Genomic DNA, 8,671 nt, shown 5'->3' with positions numbered 1-8,671 from the left:
ACACCACTCCTTGGTCCCATAGTAGACATTTTAAATATATGAGGTTGTTGTCCAAGTCCAAGTTGACCTGGAAAAAGAACACTATGGAGGAAGGGATATCTTGATTTTGACTTTAAAGTCAAAATAGACTCCAAGCCAAGAGGTGTAATTCCTTTTGTCCGTTTAGCTGACTCTAAGGTTCTTTGAACACGCCGCTTGTCTGACAATGGGGTTACGGAATCTAGAAAACAAGAGAACTCTCCATCTGTCATTGGTGAGTCACCACCAACTACTTGAGAAACAAGCTTGTCCATAATTAGGACTTGTGTAGTTTTTCTTTCAAGCTGTTTGGCAGTTGTTAGAGTATCAAAGGCAGCTCGATGCATTAAGGCATCAGATATTGACTGGTCTGCAATTCTGCTCTTCCCCTCTGCACAACAGGGTGTTTATGAAAACCTAAATGCAATACACATCTAGTAACTCCAGTCTTTTCAGATGGAATACAATAATATATAACTGCAGGGCAAGTGTCAATGCACTCTGGCATTTGACGGCAATGAAAGCATATAAGCTTTCCATTACCCACATCCAAGTGGCCTTTACTAGGAGCACGCGCTAATTTTCCTCGCCATTGAGACTCATTAAATTGTCTCCTTCCCTGATAGTATGGACATTCTATATTGGAGCATCTCAAATGCCCTCCACACTGACTAAAACGAACAGTCCCATTGAATATATCATTACTGCAGGTAACATATTCTGTCCAAACATGCCCATCAAATCTATGTTCCATCCCATACATAGTAGAGTTGTCATTTTGAGGAGGAAGTTCATAAGCAACATACCCATCATAATAAGTAGGCATTTCCAAAACCTTTAGTGACACTTGTGGCAGAGGAGAGTGCAATATATAGATTGGTTTGCAGAGGAAGAGAGCGGATAACATCAAGTACACTTCTGATGCATGCAGTGCCATCTTCAACATTGATTGGAGAATCTTTTGAGCCAGCATTTGACATTGATGGCTGTTAGTTACAAAGTACCTTGTAAAACTGTGAATATTCGTGATCCAAATGGTAAAACAACTCATTTGAATCATTACGTGCAGGTTCAATTCTAACCTGCTCACCCTGTAGTGTAAGTGGACGCAAAGAGAAATTTTTGTTCTCCAACCCAAAATGTTCTGTTAAAGCTTCAACAGTGATAGTGCAATGCCTACTTTCAAACATTAGCACAAGCTTCTGCTTATGTTTGGGACCGAAGATAGTGATATGACGAGCCATTGCATGGATTGAACAACAGTCAACCTGGAGAGTAACAGAGTGCGTTTGTTGTAGACAACAATCTCTTGGAAAAGGCAAAATGTCTATATTAAATCACCTATGCCACGCACGTCTTGATATTAAGTGTGAAAAGGCCAAAACTTAGGGTAAAAAGTGTTGTTTTTTTGTTATTCTATTCCACTCTGCACGAGGAGATATGTCGGCATCAACATTAGATAAAAACACCCTATGCTAAACGATTACTGATTTGCCTACACATGTATGCTCAACTTGTACTGATTTGTCTTGAAGTTTAAACGTATTGAAAGCATTAACGTATTTTTATTGTAAATGTCCCTCGATGTATTCATACAGAATTTGTTTTATTGCATTATTTTACTTTATTTTGGAGCGCAAATTTTTTTTTGGGGAAATTCCCAAAATACCCCTCAAATTTCAAAAATTCCCAAAACACCCCCAATATTTTGTCATAAATTTCCAAAATGCACTTCAAATTTTTCAAAAAAATCCCAAAATACCACTGGTTGTGAAATTAAATTTCTCCAAAGATTAAAAAATTTGTAGCGTTTTATAAGAAGACTCACTGTTTATCAATATAAGATGCTAAACCTAGAATTTGAGTCAATTATGTAGGCTTTGGAGATGAATTGCTTCATTATCTTTAGAAATATTGCATTTTTTTGCGAGGTAATTTGTGGCAAAATACATGTTAAACATGCAAAATCGGATCTCAATTATAAAAAAGGTAAAAAATCTTGAACAATCTAACCAAAATAGATACAAAGGTATTTTGGGAATTTTTGAAATTTGAGGGGTATTTTGAGAATTTCCACGAATTAGAGGGATTTTCTAAAAGCATGTGCTCTGCTCTGCTCGTGGTCATCGTCTGCAAGCAGCCTTGCGCCCTGCGAGCCGTGCACGGAAGTCGATGGCGCCTAAACGCCGTCCCCCCACAAGGTAGAATCTCTGGGACACTACCCTAACTGGTACCGCGTCGGCGCGGGAATGTTCAGGGTAGAGTCCCATTTTATTTTTCAAGCTTATTCTCTTAAGAGTCCCGTTTATGACGAAATCTGGGCTTAAGAGTATCTATGTATGACGAAATCTGCAAGCAGCCTTGCGCCCTGCGAAAATGACCATCAACAGTAAAACTGTTTATTTCAACAGTAAAATTAAGTCGTGTTTGGTTGTCTTGGCAGCGATGAAATTGTTGCTGGATGTTTTGTACGGGAAATGTTGGATTAGTCAATAAAAAGGGTTTTGTGTTGAAATGCAAGGATTTTCACTCTGTCCAATGGTTGAATGTGGTTGCATAACCCCAAGATTAATATCATTTGTATTCTTGAATTCTTTCTATGGTTAGCTACTGCTATGGTTAATTATTTCTATGGTTAGCTACTGCTCCCTGCGCTCTTAAGTAAAATCTTGATTCCTGCAGAGTTTCATGCTGGACTCTGTTGTTTCTCTCGACTGCGAACTCTCAATATAGTTCGCTTGTTTAGCTCTTTGATCTTGTCTGGCTCTGAATATCCTCCTTGACGTCAATGTCTGCCAACGTCTTCTCCTACTTAATATGTAGTATGCCTCTAGGTATTTTAACTAGAGCTCTAGGTACAGTGGCTAATAGTAATCCGGAGGATGAGTACAAGGAATGCATTACAAAAGCTGCTGGTTTGGGTAGGGCAATCGATCTTGCAGAGAGTGCCTTTTTACCTCCAAAATTCAACAGGCGTCCACAATAATATATGATGTGCATGTTCAGTTCCTCATGGGTCAATGAAAGCTTGTCAAATCGGTACTTATTGAGCAAGCTTGGGATACATGATCTGCATGCTTCCAAGAGAAAATGCAGATTTGTAAAATAGAAACTATGAGATCATTCCTCTTATTGCCACTAATTATGCTCTGTCGCACATGCCAATTATTAAAAAATTTGCACTAGTCCTCTAAAACTGGAGGACATTCATTCTTTCAAAACGCCTTTCGTATTGTGCTTCGCAATATGCCTACTTGTATTCTTGTGGGTACCATATGGCAAGCACTTTCCCCCTTCATTTGCTACTGAATTTCTGATGCCAGTACATTCTTGGGGTTATGAATGATTCATTGATGTAGGTTTTTCCAAGATACTGTCTATTTTGAGCTTTTGGTTGGCATAATTATTGTTGAGCTTGCGGTGCTGGGTGTTTTCCCTTCATGTTATGATATGTTGTTTCCCTAAGACACTCTTACCTTTTGTTCATTTTTCTGGTAGTGCAAAGGGTAATGCAGTACAACAAAATCCAAGATTAACCCATGAAATGCGTATACTTATAAATCAAAGGTTCAATCCCTTAAGTCATTTGCAGAAAAGGGCAATTCTTTTTCTTTAAACTTACATTGAAAAAAAAGGCCAGCTTAACACACTTTAGATATAGCTGACACTGGTAAAAAAGTTCCATGCTTTGGATGACAGCTTTAATTCTGAGGTCCCCCAATCAGTCCCAGCGGTCGTTTCTTACTCGTCCATGTTCTGTGTCCTGTCCATACTGGCACCTTTACCCTCATGTGCCACTGGTCTGCCTGCCCTCCTTCATCATGACCATACTTCTGTCCAAACCCTTCATTTTGACAACAACCAGGTAGGGCAACTTTCCGCCAGCATCATGATCTTTGAAAGACTTGTTGCAGTTTGTTGTAGAGGATTTTATTATGAAGCGGAGTCTTGGTGTTGAAAATGCCTTCAACAGTGGGGTCGAAGAAGTCTGGTTTTCTATTAGAAAACTAAACCATTGGCCGTGGGTTTCTTTTTTTCTTGTATGTCAATACTGCGTATATTATTACTTACTTGAAATGTTTTGGGACACTGCCCTAACTGATACCGCGTCGACGCGGGACTGTTTAGGGTAGAGTCCCGGTTTAAGGTTCTGGGAAAGGTTGATGTCCAGCTTGATGGTCACGCATTTCACCTCCACTGGCTGTGGTGTTATCTTGGGCACTGTCATATGAATTTCTGTGTATTATTTTATCTCATTGCATTATTTTGTGTATCCACAAGGGTCCTTAGCACACTGCCTTGCTGATCCTTTTAGCGCATATTAGTGAGGGGAGCCCTAACAGTATGGTTTCACATTGCTTGATGATCCGCATAGGCTCTACTTTATGGGTTTTTGTCTACCGGGATCATGGCATAACCCGTCCCGCGTCGACGCGGGATGTTCTAGGACTGTGTCCGGCTAGGTTGGTATTAGAACAATGGAATTTTTTATGTCAAGCATGCAATACTTTTCTTCAACGGGATAGTGGCATAACTAGTCCCGCGTCGACGCGGGATAGTTTAGAGCGGTGTCTCAATGTATAGAGTTTGCATAAGTTTGTATGACCTTTAGTTATCAAACATGAATTTTTAAATGAAATGTACAAATGTCTTTATTATTAGGTCTGTTCAATAGTAAGTTTATTAGTGTTATTTTTGAAGGTATTGTTTTTGTTTTGATGTAGCCCCTCCACTGCTAGGGGAGGTTCAAGAAGACGTGGCAGGAGTGCATCAATTTCAAAGCCTGTTTGTAGTGATCAAGTTAGCTCAGTGGCTGAGACGGAGTTGCCAGATGAGAGCGATAGTCATGATATTGGTTTGGGTTCTTTACATGAAGTGGACCAAGAGATAGCTAATGTTGAAGCTGCTATGCAAATAGTGCCATTTAGAATGAGACCTGAAATACGTCCAAGTGTTGCAGATGAGGATGATAGCACATTGCACTTGGATCAAGGAGAGGACATTCTAAGTAAAACAAGAGTTTTTAGTTGCTTTGAATGTCCTCCCATACCTCTTTGCAGGCTTATACCTCATGCTAAAGTTCATGGTTTAAGGCCAGATGTAAGTGGCTTGAGGTCTGCATTTGCTAGAGAAGGCTACATCAAAGAGAAGGGTGCATTTATAGTTTCATTGTCTACATGTCAAATGGAAGAAACTCTAGTCACAGGTATGCTTTCTTATTTTTAGCTTTCTTCATTTCTTTTGATGATCATAAGTAAACGTATGTCTTTCTTTTGTAAGATTCTATTATTGATGGATGGGATCCAATATGGAAACAAGTCAATATAGAGTTTGAAGAAGAGGTAGTTGCACATCCACAATTTGAATCCCTTGCTCAAAAAATGTTCTATGTGTGGGAAGGGAATCATCGGACAGTTGCTTGGCGAGAAGCCATTAATGAAATGTACTCTACTAACAAAGAGAGGCATTGTAGAGTTTTATGTACAATAATTGATACTACAAAGGTGTCAGAGATTGCATTGTTGACTAGTCTTCAAAGAATGAACTTGTAAGTAAAATGCTAAATCAAGTGCATTGTTTGATGTATTTATATTATTTTGGCACTTCTTTAAAAACGAATTATTCATTTCTATAGCATGAACACACATGCTTTGGTTACCTCTCATTTGAGATATGAACTTGTCAATTGCTCAAATATTAGTGCGGCCGATCATGAAGATTATCTCCGTGCACTACCAGAAGCAGATCAGAAACTCATTGACACTCTACGGAAAAGAGGAACAAAAGGGGATGAACCTTGGCATCCTCTTACACGGAGATATCTTGCTCGTTTGTTATTTGATGTAAGTGTACTACATTCTCGAATTTAAGTATAATTGCTTTGTGATTTTAATGTTTTTATTGAATACTTATTGAAAGGTTCAAATAACAAAGGAGCTCCAAAGTAAGATAGAGAGTAAGAAAGATGCTCTATCGCCACAAGATCTGAAACAAGAAGAGAAACAAATAATCGGAGACTTGTACATCAAATATGGGGATCGTGTTGGAAAGGTATGGTTCTTTTGACTAATTTGTAGTTTGTCTTTAAGTGCTTTTTTCAATGGAAGTTATGTAACAGATTTTGAATATTGTTGATCCTCGACATGGTAAAGAGTGGTTTGATAAAGTAATGAGTTTGAAATGGGGCCAAGAGAGTTGGGCGACATTAGAGAAGCTTAATTTAATTGCTCTTCACGATGCAAAAATGAAAAATAAGATCTTATGGTTATCATTGCTGGAGTCTAGCAAGATTACACGAGCGGCTTACGGATTGACTCGAGGTGACCATAGATTCCGTAGGTAGGTAACATGAGTTTGGGTTTCTATCTTTAGTTGTTTCTTTTATAATTTATCTTTTTTTAAATTATATCACTTGATTGTTATAGTTGGTTGAAAAGAGAGGGTGCTATACAAAGAGTGCTTGATGGTGCTGAGATACTTTTGCTTGACTATGTGGATGTGCCGGATGGAATCACAATTCCTCCAGCAGCTACATTGGAGCTCTACTATGGAGAGATGGTAGTAGAGGCTCGTAAATTCATGTTTCCATTAGAGGTGTCTTTGGAGGGCAGAAATAGTGATGCTGAGCTACAAGCTCTTAAGAAGATCGACTACTATCGAATGGCTTCACAAAGACTGCTATATAGGTAGTCGTCACTAAAATGTAACTTTGTTTTGTATTTTGTGAGTTTCATCGTGATAATCTAAAAGTTTGCTATATATTTTTTGTTAGATACTTCTATCATTTGTTGGAGAAACAACACATTCTAGTCATTCCTTTGCTTGCTCGATCTTGGGTCCGTGTTGATAGTGAGGATAGCATGTATCCTCCCACTATGCATAATCGATCACAATGGGAGCTAGATGACTGTACTTGGTGGATAGACATGGATCAAAATTATGTGTTGGGTCGTGAGAGAGAGATCTACAATGCACAGAGGACTTCAAATCCCTCTACAGCTGTTGACACATCTGATGCAAATGCAAGGAGCGAGACCATACATGATAATAGATCCGTTCATGCATGTGAGTCTCTTTAATGACTTTGTCTATGTTTGTGAGATATAACACAGTCTTTGTTGATTTTTGTGCATGGCTATTGAGCATGATTAATGTATTCTTGACAGCTTCGCTCCCTAAAGATACAGGGAAGCAACACGAGACAATCGTTGCAACAGAAATGACAGGTGTGAGCATAAAAGAAAAGGTTAACTAATCTTATGACATGTGTGAGCATGTACTTTTATTGATCTCTTTGTTATGGCTTACCAATATCTTCGCTTGGTTGTGTTCCTTGATAGCGTCTCTACCAAAACATAAGGGGAAGCAACACGAGGTAGAGGAGGAGCTTGACATGAGAGGTGCGTCCATAAATAATATAGTTTGCTTAACTCACAAAGGATTGCTAATCTTGTAATTGTTTTTTTATTGCACTATGTTATGAAAATGCACCCATGGTTTGGTGATCTCATTTTTTATAACTGGCAGATGCTATTGGCACACAGAGCTTGCATCATTCGATGCGATTTGTTTTCCCTAGAGAGTAGTCTGTTCTACAAGCACCGAAAGATCATAGATGTTTAGCTATACCAGGGGATTATATTACCATTGCACGTGAGTTTCGTTCTGGTGTGCAGTCATTGATATGGATGCCCCTACACGAGCATATGGTCAGAGTCCGGTCTACAGATGCTGGTGGATACATGAGAGATGGTAGGCTCGTTCCATGGGCTGCTAATTTTGTGTTTCTTGACTTGCCTTTTGGAGGTGTCCTACATTCTACACCCTCACAACCTCCATGGGATACTTGCACTGAGGAGCATGTGAGAGCCGCCATTCATTTGACGCAATACATTGGCAGATTCTGGATGGCTTGTTGTTTTGGGATCTATTGCAGGTATCAATATCTTCTATACTAAGCAAACCTTATTGTTGCTTTATTTGCATTTGTTGAAAATCAGATTTCTATATGGTAGGTGATACTCTTCATTGGATTGAGAAGATGAGTAGAGCATCTAACATGGTTATTCATCGTCGAGTGATTGCTATTCATCATTCATCTTATGGATTTGTGGATGTGGGTGGAGATCATCAAGAGGTTGATTTTTTTTTCTTTTGTGCCTAGTGTATGTAATGATTAAACTATAACATTCTAAGTGTTTGTCATGTTTCTTTGCAGTGTGATAGTTCAATGCTATTCTTCATTCATAGGCAAGGTGCACCACCTCCGGTTTACCTTGATGAGAGTATGTCATTGTTTCGTGCAATGTGCATGACTCCTACAGATACCATCATGCGACACTACTTGCCAGAGTTCGCTTACGCAGTCATGGATTCTGGACTTGCATGGCGAGGATGCATGCAACATAGCTCTTACTTCATTGCTAGTCTTGTTGAGCTCTTATGTAGGCCGAAGGGCCTTTGTTTGGAGTTTGGTTGTGGGACTGCTCCTGTTCTCAAAGCATGTCTCTCTTCAGAACGTGCTTGTGCAGCATTGGATAGTGATGATGCTTTGATCTCGACATATGTGTCATCTCTACTTCATCCCCAATCCAGAGGGCAAGACAGACATGAGGCCTCAACTTCTGCAGATGTGGTGGATAAGGAGAATAGA

Source organism: Adiantum capillus-veneris, chromosome 5 (genome assembly GCF_014529385.1).
Source record: "Adiantum capillus-veneris isolate H3 chromosome 5, ASM1452938v2, whole genome shotgun sequence".
NCBI classification, from domain to species: domain Eukaryota; kingdom Viridiplantae; phylum Streptophyta; class Polypodiopsida; order Polypodiales; family Pteridaceae; genus Adiantum; species Adiantum capillus-veneris.
This window is presented reverse-complemented; position numbering follows the sequence as displayed.